Consider the following 15,598-nt stretch of genomic DNA (forward strand, 5'->3'; position numbering starts at 1 on the left):
AGTTTCACATATTTTTTTCCCAAGTCTGAATTGCATCTGACCCTCTCTGTGGGCTGACTGACATTTTCAAGGATGATGAAGCCTGAAGGAATGTGAGAATTCAAAAGAAGTTTGTTTCTAGCCATATAATTTTACTACTTCCTGACAAATACCAACAATCAGTTATATTTTAGTTTATTTGGGTATTAGCTGCTCAGTCAATGAAGATTTGCTTATATATATATATATACTGTAATAATTTAATTTTCTTAATATATTTGAAAATACTTTTGTCAAGACTACATGATACTAGATAATACAGTTCAAAATCACTGGTAAATGTACTTGTTCTCTGATGCTGATGGCAAAGGTAGGTCCTAAATGCTATTGTAACTAAAAAATTCACAATAAGATTTTGCCACCAATCTGATTTCATGATTTTCTCCACACATATCTAGCAACTTCATTGTCTTCTCTGAGAACACAGGTTGAAGTTGTAATTAATTCTATTTTCTGAAGACTTTAGAAAGGGAAAGAGCTTCCTTGGCTTTAGTGGAAATGGTCTTGGAAAGATAATCCTGGACCAATGCCATTACTCTCTCTTGAGTCTGGAGTGAAAGAAGATAATTGAGAACTTGGCCTATGAAATATAGGAAGCAGGAACTGAACAGGATTGAGTTTAGGAGGTTCTTTTTTCCTTTTACAAAAAGAGTAGTTGTCCATTACAGACCCAATTTTACTAAAGAGATATAAAAATCCAGCTGCTTATTTGTCCTGTGTTTCTGCTTACACTAGGACCAAAAAAAACCAGAGGTGGTTGGGGGTAAACTGCTTATTTTCAGATCCATTAATATTTATGTCTTTTTTGCACTCGCTATGTGTATTTGTGGGGCTCTGTGCAAATGAAACAGGATTAGTTGTGTCCCAGCTCTGCAAACATGCAGGCTTTGCTGCAGCTTCAGCAGGCTGTGGTGTGGTTATCTAAAGCCAAATACCTGTTTCACTGACTGCTGGCTTGCTGGGATAGATAGCTAAATTAATGGAAATTGTTTCACACCTACAATTTTCACCAAGGGCGATTGTCCTTATAATTAGTCAAGCACTGTACTATAAATGGGTTTATTTCAAATACCTTTCAGGAATTTATTTTGTTGTCTTCCTTTCATACTTGTCTTGCAAGAGTTACTTTTGAGATTGGATAAAAAATAATTAGAAAGTGTTTATTTAAAAATATTAATAAATAGACTTTGGGATGGTACTAAATAGAAACAAACACTATTTTTCAGAAAACTTGATATTTATAAAGCCCCTGCTTTTCAGTTTTGCAAAGTTTTTAAAGAGTATTTTAACTCAGTTAATAGCCTGGCCAACAACAATCTCTGTAGAACTCTAATTTGTTTTGCTTATAAACACCTGATTCCTACTTTAGAAACTAATTAGTGAGCTGGAGATTTTTCATTAAATGGGCCATTTTTTGATATCCAAAGCTGTGCTGAATCTGAATGTCAACATTTTTTCTAATTATGAAAAACACAAAAGGATGTCATGGGACTGAGAAGCATATTGTGTCTTAAACCGATATAAAATAACAGTGTATCATTCAGCTTCATACTTGCTTATTTAATACTACCAGAAAAACTCATGATTAGTTCTATTCTCTGGAACAGAAGAATTTAGGGATTAGGAAGGGTAAAAGCTCTCACTTGGCTTTAATGGAAATGGTCTTGTAAAGATAATCCTGTCCCTATGCCATGGCTCTCCCATGTGCGAGAAGTGAGGAGTGAAGGAAGGTAATTGAAGTCAGGAGCCTTCTTTTTACCAGGCTGTTGGCCATCCTGCAGGGCAGGATGTGACCCTGTGACCCACCATGGCACTCATCCCAACCCAGGCTGGAGTGCTCACAACAACAACTAGCTTAGTCAGTCAGTCTCCTGCAGCCACCCTGCAGGAACCCGACTCCTGTCCTGGCTCTCTGGAAAGGGCCAGCAAAAGGCTGGCTGCTAGAGCCAAACTGCTCCTGCTCCTGCATGCAGTGCCTGGACCTGATCTCCTTTTATTTGCTTACAGGCTCGTGCCTAGGTGGGACATGCCCCTCTCAAGCAGCACTTTTCAGTTTGTTCTTCAGACCTTTTGACACACTGGTGTGTCATCCGTGCTTCTTTCCATCATCAGGTTTAGTGATTGATACAGGATGACTTTCCTTTGTCTAGAAGTTAACTCATTCAATGATCTTCTGACAGAATGGCTTATGAGCAATATTTGTTAAAAAAGAGAAGTGTGAGAGAAGAAACCCTGAAGTGCTTTTTTGGTTTTTTTTTTTTTTTTTTTTTTTTTTTGTTAGGCTTGGATAAAAATACAGGTAAGGAAAAAAAAAGAAAGAAAGAAAGAAAATATCTAGAAGACAAACCGAGATGCTCTTCTATAACCTACAGTCTTTGGCCATTAAAAAAACTTCAGATTTTCTGATCTGAAAAAACTCTGATAAAGATTCTTTATCACACAGATTCACTAAAGCCTGAATTTCAACTCACCAATGCTTTCGCAGTACATTGATATTGATCATCTGATGTTACTGACTCCTTTTGTGGTGTAATTTAGAAAGTTGCTTCTTAATATAAGAGAGAAGCAGTTTTTACATACCATTTCAGCCATGTTCCAATGATAATTTGTTTCAGGGCCCATTAACTCCTATGGAAGATTTTTCAATTATTTTTAAAACAATTCAAGAATGCTAACTTCAGCTTTGACAGCTTCTGAGATTTCAGGAAAAATAGTTTGTTGATCAGACAGAACCAATGATCTCAGACAAAATTAAACTACATGAGAAAAAGCCTATTTTTAGATTTAAAATGTTAGCTTTATGCTTTCCTGTTCTTTCTTCCTCTCAACAGAAACGACCAGAGACCTCAGACATTGCCCTTAAACTCCAATAGAACTGATGAATCTTCACAAGTTCCTTCCACTTTGCCCAATACAATACCAGGTAATTAGAGAAATATTCTGAGTAGCTCAGCTTGACACATTATGCAGTGCAGCACTTCAGAGTACCCATCATTCTCATGAGATTATCCATGCCCTTATCAGTCTCCCCATGTGAGAGACATTAGAAGTGAAATGAAGGTCTCTACCTGAGCAAAGAGACTATCAAAATGCAACTTCATGTCCCTTCCATCAGTTCTCAATATGAATAAATATAAATAATGTGAACATTATCAGGAATTTTTAGGCCATAGCTTCCAAAATCTGTCTGACATACCACCTTTCCTATGAAAAAAAGAATGCTTTTTCATTTGGGATCAAAACAGCCAGATGAACTAGAAAGCTTTTTCTTTTTCATCTTCTTTATAGTCCAGCCAGATCAAAGAGCAGAAGAATTAGAAATGTCAATACCAGGTAGCTGAAAGGCAGGTTCTGTTTATCACAGCTTGTGGCCATTGCCCAGCAAGGATTAAAAAGCTTAAGAATCATCTTTTAGGAAGATATTTTCTTAGTGATTCTTGTGCCTTTGAGAGGGACAATGGGAGGCTTAATTACTTTTATACAATTAATTTCTGTCATTGGGGACGTGAGAAAGAAAATTGCAAAGACTTTGCAAACTCCAGCTGTTAGACTGGGGTGAGTAAGTCCTGAGTTATGATTTATGCTGTAGGAGTCCTGTAAACCTGACACTTGGCTCTTTGGATATATGCCTGATACACTGCCTTATCAAAGCTTGATGAGAGAGGTCCAGTCTTGGCTCTGCCTCTGGACACCAAGGTGTTCAGGTCAAGGAAGGAAAAAAACCCAGAGTTTCCTTTCATAAAATATTTTAAATAATTTAAATAAAAATAACAATACCCAACTGAGCACCAGGCAGTAAGACAGACATACCAATGGGAGGGGGAGATTGAAGCATTGCCAGGAGGACAGGGATCCCTATATGCATACAGGGGGTTCTGTAAACCCTTCCAGTATGTTGATAAGGACATTGATGTAAAGTGTTCCTTCACACCACAGACACCTTCATTGCAACACTTGGCCCAATATTCCCAAGGAAAATCAAACTTTTTGTATGTTAGTAGTGAATAAACATCTTCTGTGTTTATTGCTGCCTTTCATTCCACAAGGACCATATGTTTATTTCTGAGATATATATAAACTTAATTCATCGCTTCTAGTTTCAGGGTGGAATGAGTGGTTGTTAAACACAAAACACAACAATGGCTTATAAGAAATTAAATTAAGAAGTATATAACTAGCTGAAATTATTACCTCTGATTCAGAACATATTCTGCTACTGGGCAATGTTTGAAAGAAAGTGTCATTCACTCCACATAGAAATTTTAAATATGGAATAGCTATTTCAAGTTTTATTGTGAAGTTTTAGCTCTACTTTAGCCCTCTGAGGGATATATTTCCATAAGGAACATGAATTTATAAATGGTGAAGCAAACCTGAAAGCTGTTTGATTATTTTTCTTTATATTATCCCCCAGAAATTATGTTGTAAAATGAAAGCATGCATCTTATGTTAATTTATTTAAATAAGCACCACTCCATTATTCCTTTGTTCCTCTGTTCACACACAGATTATATCTTTGACCAAACCAGCTCTTGAGGATCATACAGAATTACATGTCTGCAAGTCTGTTCTTGGCTTTGTTTTATTAACCCTCTAATATGTCTATGACATTTAAATAAATAATATTCTATATGACTTATACCAAAATGTCCTTGTCTTCTCCAGGACTGTGCTCAACCTCCACAAGTTGTGCCCAACCCTGACCACATCCACTTGTGATTGAAGACTACCCTGCTCCACTTTCAGTTTTGTATTGATAATATTGCAGGTCCTGGCTGGAGAGAACAGATCCTTCCACACAAGGAATCACTTACAGTTTTCTGCAGCTTAGTGAGTAGATGAACCACTGCTGTTTTTTACTGAACTGCCAGAGTTCATTACAGAGTAAAGCTAAGCTGATCTATTACCACAGGATTGACCTGGGTGAACTTAAAATTTACTGTTAAATTAGCACTCATGCTTTTGAACATCTACATGTCAAACATCCATTTTTAAATGTATGAACTTTTCTCAATATGCTGTGTATTGCCTGCCTTATTTTTTTTTTGACCTATTTGAATGCACATCAAATTGAATTTGTAATATTTTTAATATTTTTTAAAATTTTCTACCTTAAAAGCTTTGTTTTTTTTTTCTCTGCTTAACAATATATATAGTAGGTATTTCCTCAGCAGTCACAAGGTGCACAATATTATATGTGCCTTCATAAATACAGGATTCTTAATAAGAAAAATCTTCCAGTTAGAGGTTTAGACAAATATTTTACATATGGCTTTAACATATATTTTACATATTTTACATATGGCTTTGTTACATTGGTCTTTCAAAGTTGTGTCTGTATTGATGACAGTAACAACTTCAAGAAAAGTTAAATAAAGCCAAACACATATTTGCTATTTTAAGCTTTACCAGCATCTTATTCTGTGTGTTCTTTATTCCACTTGGGGGAATAAAGTTCAGGTTGCCTACAAAAAGCTGCTACCAGTGCCTGAGGTGTACAAGCTCAGTGACACCAAGTGAGCAGTTCTACTTTTGTACTCGTTTGGTCTTTGTGTGGGCTACGAGGTGAATACACCTCCCTTCCTGTATCATGGCTCATATCACAAGGATATAATAAACACAGCACTGTACCATTCCCAGAATAAACACTAAACACACCTCAGGAGTCTTGCTGGAAGTCAGGATTTTTTCCTAATGGCAAACAGCAACCACTAACTTGCAATTTGAACAACTTGATCGACTTGATCTGGTAGCCCATTGCATTTTGAAATTTTCAAATGTCCATTTTCCAGCACCTGCCTCAACTGTGTATTGGAAGAAATCAGTTTAGATGAAATTTAGGAGAAGGAAGGCTTCCAATTGGCTTGGCCAGATAGAGATGCTCCCCAGATAATTTTTTGTTGCAAAAAAATTTAGTAGTCCAGCCATAAATACTCTCACTCACCTGTTGCATGTTTTGGTATCCCCAAATCCAAAAATGAGTTTTATACAATAATACAGTAATATCCCCTCCCTATTCTGGCCTTACACCTGCTAATGATTCTTGTAGCCATAGCAGCAGCTCTGGGTTCCTCAGCAAGTCTAATCACTGAGGGCCTCACAATTTGGCTTTCAGTGTGCATCAGCATTTGGATACAGACTCATTACAGTAAATACAATTCCAGGACAGCTTTTGATGCAATGTGTCTGGTTTGATATAATTTTCTTCATATATGATGAGTTATTACAATTAAAACCATTTGAATTACCTTTTCACCACACACTCTACCTCTTTGAAGGTAGGATTCCCATTTGAAGAATAATTTCAAACAATTTTCTTTTAAGAGGAGTTAAATAATTATATTAAACCTTTGAAAAAGCCTTCCTACTCCTCTTTCAAAGCACTGACTGATAAAATTCTTATGTGGCTTTTTTCCCTTCATTGAGGAGCTGGAGCTAGCTGGAAAGACATTTGGGAAAGTGCATGTGCAGAACAGGAAGAAGGTTAAAAAAAAAAAAAAAAAGCATCCATTTTCTTTCTAGCCCATGTAAATATATTTTAGGCAAGATAGGGAAGAGGTTTTCTGGAATAGCTGCAACACATTCCTGGCTGCAGCAGTTTTGGGATCTTTACAGGCAACCTTGGCAATGAAATACATACCCTGTAAATAATATATCAATTTTTCTTAATAGAAGACCACTGGAAAAAAATCAAGCAGGAAAGCAACAGCTGGATGTGGATAAATTGCTTCCAAGTGAACACAGTGGGAAGGGAAGAAGAGGGAGGGGATCCATGGCAACAGCTTCTTTTTGTGCTGCATCTCCCAAAATTAGAAAACCATGTTACCAGTGCTGCAAACAGGTGAATCAAAAGCTATTAAAAGAAAAACCAAACAAAAAACATTTACAAAGTATACTCTCATCTCTGGAAAAGAGGACGATAACCACATCTGTTCTTCTGTAAAACATATTTCTCTCTATGCCCAAGGTAAAGAAGTTGGTCCTTGAACAAAAGGAGCCCATTACTCTGGAGTTTAGGAGAGTCTGCTGGAAAATTTGACCTATCAAAATTATCACATGTAGACAATCACTGAGCTAAACGTGAGTAGACAGTTATTGCATAAAGATGGATTTCTTCTGAAAATCATTGTGTGTAAATAAATAATATTTGGCTTTAAGAAAACTGTCTGGTTAGTTTATTAATTATAAGTGGCTGCTTCTGCACAGAAGTGCAAAACAGATGTAGACCTGCCAAGACAATCTCATTTAGTGCCTGGCCAATGCAGCCCAGGTCTCTGTATCAGGGGGACAGACACAGTGCTTCCCCAAGAAAAAACAACAGAAAACTCACCAAGACCTTAGGAATAAGATCAACAAGTATCAAAGGCGCAGTTAGATGATTAATAGGAGTAGCAATTGATTGCATGCCAATATTTTGCTTTAAAAATTAGTGTCTTTTGGCTATTGTGATAATAAATGATCCAATATAAGCAAAGCAAACACAGAGTAACAATCAATTCTTTGGTAGGAGTAATAAAAGCAGAATAAAAGACAGGCCTGCTTTATTATTCAGCCAGGTGGAGAAACAATAGCTGATCATGCTGTGAAGGCAGAAGAATTCAGGGGTATTTGAAAGAGTCTTCATGCAAAGATGGTCTAATGTGTTTGTTTTGACAAGAGATGTACAAAAATTTTAGATGGAAGAGGTATGAATAAAGGTACTTTATTATTCCATAATCTGAAAAATCAGTCCTGGTGGGGTTCACCTGGCAGCAAGAAGAAACAAACAGGATGCTCTTTGATGGGGACAAGGGCAAAAGACCTTCACTTCTGTGGGAATAATCAGCCAGCTCAATATTTTAGGCAGCAATGGAGTCCACAGGACTGGAGATTTTCAAGGATATTTCAGGGGGGAAAAGTGTGTTAGAAGTAGGCTACTTAATACTACCACCAGAAAAAGGCAGGGTAGGAGCACAAAAATAGAAGTGCTTTTGCAAAATTTATTTTCAAAAAACTGGCAAGTTTTAAATCCACCCTGTTGTGCAGCTTTCACTAAGGCAACGATGCCCACTTTTTCAAAATATCTCATGGCCTGACATGCTGAGTTTTTGAGAAGCTGATCTCTGACCTTGACACCCAAATAGACATTAGCATTTCTGGTAGTGATTCAGTGTAGAAATGTTGGAACTTGGAGCCAATGTTGGAGCTCTTGGTGCCAGGTAGTGCTTAATTGCTGATATATTTTAACATTGCAAAAAGCAGAAATCTTGAGGTAATTGTAACTTTACTCTAGCTTTGGTTCTGGGCTATTTTATACTCTTTCATAACTCCATGCAACCAGCTATAACTTTTGTATACAAATCCTGGCACCGAATAAATCCAGAAGGAACTAGAACAAATCCAGAAGAAAATCCATAATAAACAGAAGTGGAGAGATTGTGCAGTTCCAATACTTCACTCAGCTCTTGCAGCCCCACTCACATACACCACTCTCTATCTCAGCTCCTTTGTAAACATATCTTGTTTCTATGGCAACAGCTACATCAAGTATTCCTTTCATTAAATGGAAATGTTCTGAGCTGGGAACAAACTTGCTGCATTAGCTGAATTACTTATAATTTGAGAAATGCTTGTTTTCAAGAAAAATAAATCATGGGGACTCAGACACTAGATTATTAGTCTGACTTTTAGCATTAAAGACACCTAAAAAATTTCTACTGAAACAGTAGACCCAATGATATCTTCATTGGAGGGAATCTGCTAAATGTCTGCCAAGCTTCAAGAGATCATACATGGTTTGCTCATTGGATGCTATAGCATCCTGAAAGTCTTGGTTGCTCAGGGAGCTTTGGGAAGCACAGCTGGAGCCACATTTCCAAATATTCTCTGTCTCTATCTTCAGAACTGGGACTGCAGGATTGTGCATGTGTTCTCAGGGCTTGTGACTCTTAGGTGGTATGAGTCAGATCTTGCATAGAAAATGCTAATTCAAGAGAAAACTGAAAAAGTACACTAAACATTCATAACTTGTGGCTAATTTAGAACAAGGTTTTGAGGGTGGTTTATATTGTTTTGCCTTTTCAAGTCCATTTTATAAAAATAATTTTCTATTAATACAAAATTCATTGCTTAGCACATAACTTACTGTGTAACTATCCTGCTGTTATATACATACCAAAATAGCTCATGAACTAATTCTTAGACCCATAAATGCCTTAAGGAACAATCCACTCTAATCCTCAGCGTGTTTTAGGCTGCTGAAGTTCACTAGCCATTCCTATGTTGAGACTGTACAAAATGAAAACACGGCTTCCGCAGAGGAATCTTGGCCTCAACAAGCACAAAACTGAATCATATACAATTTTCCTGGATATTTTATTGCATCAGCTAATAACTTTTTGGTTAAAAATATGTCTTTAGTTTATAACTTCAGTGTGTCTGACTTTAGATTCTAGCAACTTGTCCTGATTCCCTTTCTACAGAAAGTCTTTTAATTCCCAGTGTTGTGGGCATAATCCCCATGAGAAGATACAGACAAACTATAAGTGAGTAATCTTGCAGTACTTTATTTAGTAAACTCAATGGACTGATTTTTTTTTTAATCTTCATTGCCATTTCTTGGGTAAAGTATCAGTTTTATGGTTCATTTCTCTACTCTGCAATATTAACACTGTGGACAGGGGAACTGAGATGGCATGGGTAGCTCCTGGAGGATTTTTTTGTGAGAGAGTAAATGAGGAAAAGAGAGAGTAAAGATTGTTTCTGTATCCATCTTGTCTAACAAGAAATACATGGAGAGCTCTTTTTTCACAGCTATGCTACTAATACTGTCTGAATTCAAATTTGTATCAGATTAATTCTGATTCAACCTGTAACAGATTTCAAGCTTCCAACTTATCTATAAACTAAGGTTAAAATCTATTCCATTTTTAGCCAATGCCATGATGTTCTTCCAGTCCTCTGAAGTGTACATGGAGTTATAAGATTTTTTTAGATGAAATTAAACAAATCAGAAGTCTTTCAGATAGTTTTTACTGAATGCCATATGTTGGGTTTTGTTTTATTTTGTTGTTTTGGTTTTTTTTTCTAGTTGATAGTATATCTAAGCAACTAAAGAGTGTAAAAACATTGCTCCTTTTTTATGTGGTAAAAGTAGAGTTCAATAAAAATTTGTAGCAAATTTGGACATGCTAATTTGTTGAAACCTAAATTATGTGGGGCAGAGAGTATTTATTTTGACATATCAAACAGCTTAGCTGAGCTTTTATTTTCCTTAATTTCTTCCTGTCCTGGTTTGAAGAACAGGTGTCTGCTGATAAAGGCAGAAGTTTTCCTTTGAAATAGTGACTTTAATTCCACTTCCCCCAGGTATTACAATTGTTTGAATCAAGGACTCTGAGGCAGAGATAAGGGCGTGGGAATAACAGCTCTTTTACTAATATATCTAACCGTACAAGCAGAAAAACAACAGCAGTTGTTAAAATTACTGACAAACAGAACAGATAACTCAGTTTCAGTCCATTCTTTAGCTGCAGGCACGCTCTCTCTGTGTTCGGTCCCGGTGCTGCCGCTGGAACAAAACCCGGTGCTGCAGAAAGCAGGCGGGAGCGCAGGCGGGAGGGGCGGCAGCGGCCACGCCGGTCTTGGTGGGAACGGGCTGGAGCGGCGGCTCCTCGCTCACCGTGTGTGTCCGGGTGATCAGCTGTGTCCGCAGAGGCAGGAGGCTGGAACGGGGCAGATGCAGGGCAGGTGATGACAGAGAGTCTGGCTCTCCTGTGTTCCACAGCGGGGGGTGCACACGGGGCGTCCTCCTCCGAGCTCGCCGGGAACACGAGTCCCCTCCGGAAGCCTCAGAGGCCCCTCCGGGAGCCGCTGCCACCAACCCCTTTTGTCTGGAGTCATCAGAGATCCTGGGTGTAACCCGGCCAGCCCCATTGGCATGATAATGGGAAAAATTCTTTAAATTGACACAGTAGTAGAAAAACACTCAACCCCCAACACCTCAGTTTTACTCCTTATTTGCCGTAACTCTGAAACTTAATTTGAAGGAAGCACCTGGAAAGAAACTGTCTTGTGCTCCTCCACTCTGAGACTGATGAATAAAGGTTTCCCTGAGCCTATCCACTCCAGCTTTTGTATCCCACACTCATCCTTTCCCTTTTTCATTTGTCTCTTTTGGGGGAAAAGAGTGAAACGGAAGAGCTGAGCTAACACATTGTTCACCCTGTTTGTCTGTTGGATTTTTCCTTGCACCTGCTGTCTGTAAAGTCTCAGGGAAAAGAAACAACTACCATTTCATGTTGCCAAAATGTCTAGAACAGTGATATATTGCTACTTATCTGAGACACATCCTATTCCTTTTAATTTCCTCAGGATATGAAAATGTACAGAAATTTGCTTGCTCTGGTGAGTTTTTAAGAAACAAACATAATGGGGACAAACTTGATGATGTTTACAACAGTAACATGAACAATATCAGACTTTAAATGTGTTTTTTTCTCATCCAACTCAAAAGAATCTTCCAGTTAAATTTTAGTAATTCCAATTTTACTGCATTCCAAAGAGAATTTATGAACTTGAAAACTCATCTTGGGCTCCTATCAGAGATTTTTCATCTCTTTTCCTCCCTAGTTGCATTGCTCCAATGCTGAATTCAGTTCCTTCATGTCTGTCTCCCTATCCATATAATGAAACTCCTGTCTGCTCCAGAGAATTTTTAGCTTTCATCTGACAAAGTTATTTTTCTTTCCCCACTTTCTTCCAGGTCTTCTCACAGCTTTTCCTTAGAACTGGTATCCCCAATTTCACATAGTTTCTCTATGATGTTTCTGTATGACTATTTTCTGCCTTTTGCTTTTTCATCTTTAGTTCACCTTTCCCTCAGCTCCTTCACGAAATCCTTAAAATTTTAAGTATGTTGTTTCAAAGGTCATAAGTCCCAATGTGTGTCAACACATATGGAACGACTTCAAATAGCTTCATTTTTCTGTCAAGCCTTCCATTTTCTCTAAGAAGCAACTTCAGGCGGAGAAAGAAAATAGATATTTTACAGATTTCTTCTTTTCCTGTTACATGTTTGTTCCCCAGTACTAGTTTGCTCTGGTACTGAGAAAACTATCTTTTTGCAGTTGATTTCGTAAATATTTTTTAAATATTTTGATACATAAACTACAGTAGAATATATACTTTGTGCTTTTTTCTTTGAAATGTGATTCTTAGTATTCTCTCTTTCACTGCTTTATTGCCTATTCTTTACTTTTCAATATTTCATTTTCCCAGGTAATACAATTTCCAAAGCTAAAGGTCTTGTCTTCTGCAGTAGAGTCAGCAAAGTCAGGCCTTCAAATGCCAGACAACTCTCCTGCTCTTTGGAAGAAGAGTGTTTCACACCCACTGTCAATCAAGTCCATAGTGCTCTCTTTTTCTGTATTTACTTTTTTTTTTTTTTTTTTTTTTTTTTTTTTACTTATTTATTACTTTTTATTATTACTTATATTCTTGAGGGAGGATTCATGACAGCTGACTCCTCTATCAGCTGCAAAACATGGGAACACTTGGGCCTTGTGGTATGTGGCACTATGCTCTTGAAGCTGGTGACTGGATAACAGAGCAGGAACTCTGGGGCTCTGGAGAGGTTTTGCATGCACACAAGGGAATCATATTCCCCAAAAAAAGGAATCTGTGAAGTGGAAACGGCTCGAAGGGCACCAACAGGATGAATCTTCTGTAGGTTGTCTGTGAACACTAAGGAACCAAAGGGACCACTTTGGCTTTCTGAATCCCACCTATATTCCAGGCTATCGACTTTGTCCTCAGGAAATGGGAGGATTTGTTGTTTGAAGAGTCTAGGACATAATTTACCTTTTTTGTGAAACAAACAATCCTAATCACTCATGAATTTCACCATTATGTTATGATTAGTAAGTCTGTAATATACTTACTGTGGAGAGTTTTGAATAAATCTCCTCATATAGCTGATCAGGAAAAAAACCCACAAAAACAACTAATGCCTTATCATTGCACTTTTAAAATCTAGTGCTTGAATAGACTAAGCACTATAGTATGAGGAAAAACATCTTTCACTTGCTTTCAAAATGGATTAATCAGAAGATTTTTTTAATACTGGTACACTTTGTTTTCTGCCATCAATCACTTTAATGTCCTAGAACATTCTGAACACATGTTCTGCTATCTCTAATTGACAGTGAGGCAACCTAATTAGAGAAGATACATGCAAAGCTAAGGTGAACAAATCATGAGGTAATTCTAGAGACATTTGAATGAAACGAGCTATAGAAGCAGGCTCACAGACTGACTGGAATGCTGAAAGGAATATGCAGCAAATGGAAGACATTTTTACAGATAATAGGAACAAGAGAAACTACTGTTGTAAGAAGGGCATGAAGAAATGAAAATATACCATTTCAGCCAGAATAGCCAGGGAGTCCACTGATCCAAAACCAAGCAAATCAAGCTTAAATTTTCAAGATACATAAATCACAATTTGATAGAATCTAGTCACAGAGGTGTTAAAATCAAAAGATCAATTTGGGAGGCATTTATTTCTGGAGACTCTAACAGTACTCTGTCCCAGAGTTCTTCAAACAACCTCAAATAACTATGGGCTAGTTACCTTAACTTTTATCTTTATATGCTTTAAGGAGTTCTCACCTGCTTATTTCTACAGCACTTTGGCAACATTGCATCCAGCCTTCGGATCTGTTCACTGAGAGTGCTTATTGGTGAGTGGATTAACTGCAACAAAGACTGGATAACGTCATTTGAATACAACTTTGGAGACCTCAAATGTACAGTACAAGGTCTTATTCATTCAGTTTGATGATGGCACACAGGATGTGGACACCAAATGGTACAGGTAGTTGAGGAAGATGCATAATGTTACATTAAATGGCAAAAATATGAGATATGACATGTTTTTGTAGCCAAATAAGCAACCACTTTAAACAGCAATTGGTGGGTCACTGTTCCCATATGGGTCTTCTTTCCAATAGAAGAAAATATTAGTATGTAGGAATATTAATTATTTATGAAGCATAATTCAAAAGAAATGCCATCTCATGGTATTAATGAGAGGACTAAATGCTTTGATTCAGATATCATAGAATAGTATAATGTTTTAGGTTGGAAGACACCATAAAAATCATATACTTTCAGCTCTCTAACATGGGCAGGAATGCCTCCCACTAGACCAGGTTGCTCTAAGCCTCATCCAGGTTGCCCTGTGATAAACACAAATGAGCTTTCTCTAAGGTCACATTACCACTCAGACCTTGATTTATGTGACAGTAGTCATCAAAGAGGTTGAAATTTGCTTTTATAAGAGCACTCCTGGGGAAAAAAATAGTAAAATCTCTTGCATAACATATTTCTTATACATGTACTCCAAAAATGTCTTTCTGCGAGGTGTGTAGCATAAGAACCCCACAGTTACTTTAAGTGAATGGCATCATCTAAGGCCTTGCTTAATGCATTGACATTTTTCTTGACATGAGATAAGCTGACATTAGCCCCCCCTGTTGCTGTCAAAAGCAGAAGTGACCTTCAAAAGTACCAGATTATATATGACTTCTACTAAAACAAGGGAATTGGCACCTGGCTGAATTTCAATAGTTCCACTGAATGCCCGGGATGACAAGTTAAACACAGTCCAATTGCATCTTTGCTGCAGTGTTAAGCCAGGCACAGCCCAGCAAAGAGGAGGAGTACCCAGGGAGCAAGGAGAGAATGTGGCTGGAGATTCTCTAGGTAAAACCAAATGTGGCTTTGCCATCTGTTCCAGTGCATAAACAATTAGGAGTGTCATGCTTTTTATCTGGATCAGCTCATTTCTCTGCCATCAAGTCACTGTGCCTATGTAAATCCAGCTTTGCATTGACTAATTTGAATTTAGAACAATATCTTATCTCACTGGGCCACCCAGGCAGAAGTGATAACATAAAGGAGAGTGTTTTTCCTGTCCTGTAATTAACATTTCACTGCTTCTATCTGCAGCAAATTATCAGTTCAGAGTCTCTCTTGTTTCTGTAATCCAACCTGCTCAAGCAATTGGTATATGAGCAGACATTAATGCAGAGACTGTTTGAGACATCATGGCATCATATCTGGATTTTTGAATATATCTGTGAAAGACATTATCCAAAAACAGAGATAGAATATTTCCATGGCTCTAAATATTTACAGGTTTCATCCAATTTTAATGTAGCACCTATAATAAGAAAATGGTGTTTTATCTCAGCCTTCAGAGAATATCCAATTCTGCCCTGATTCATGGTGGGATTTACTTTATTAGCCCCTAAAAACAATGATTTGTCTTGCACACTGTAACAATTTGACACTGCAAGTATGAGGACCTATTCTAAGCAGTTTCTAGTAGTATTCTCACCAAAGAAGCATCCCCCCAACCTCCTTCTCAGTGGCTGACTAACACAGCAAGAGGTAAAGTGTTCCCAGGAGGGAAAATAATACTCAGCTCCCTCTAAGTGGCTTGGTGTGGCAGCACACTGAAGACACACCACAAGGAGATATTAATCATTCCACACAAATGGGTTTTGCTTGTGAA

General features: G+C 37.6%; 1 pseudogene across 1 annotated transcript in view; it reads left to right on the forward strand.

Moving 5' to 3' along the window:
- Window positions 1-1,846: 1,846 nt before the first annotated feature.
- The window catches only part of LOC306800781 (ankyrin repeat domain-containing protein 26-like), a 397,491-nt pseudogene continuing 383,739 nt past the window's right edge, over window positions 1,847-15,598 (forward strand). The window contains exons 1-2 of the transcript XR_013777937.1: window positions 1,847-2,058; window positions 2,745-2,752. The product of XR_013777937.1 is annotated as an ankyrin repeat domain-containing protein 26-like (transcript). The remainder of the gene's footprint in view (window positions 2,059-2,744; window positions 2,753-15,598) is intronic.

This window comes from Erithacus rubecula (assembly GCF_903797595.1).
Source record: "Erithacus rubecula genome assembly, chromosome: 4".
Taxonomy (NCBI): domain Eukaryota; kingdom Metazoa; phylum Chordata; class Aves; order Passeriformes; family Muscicapidae; genus Erithacus; species Erithacus rubecula.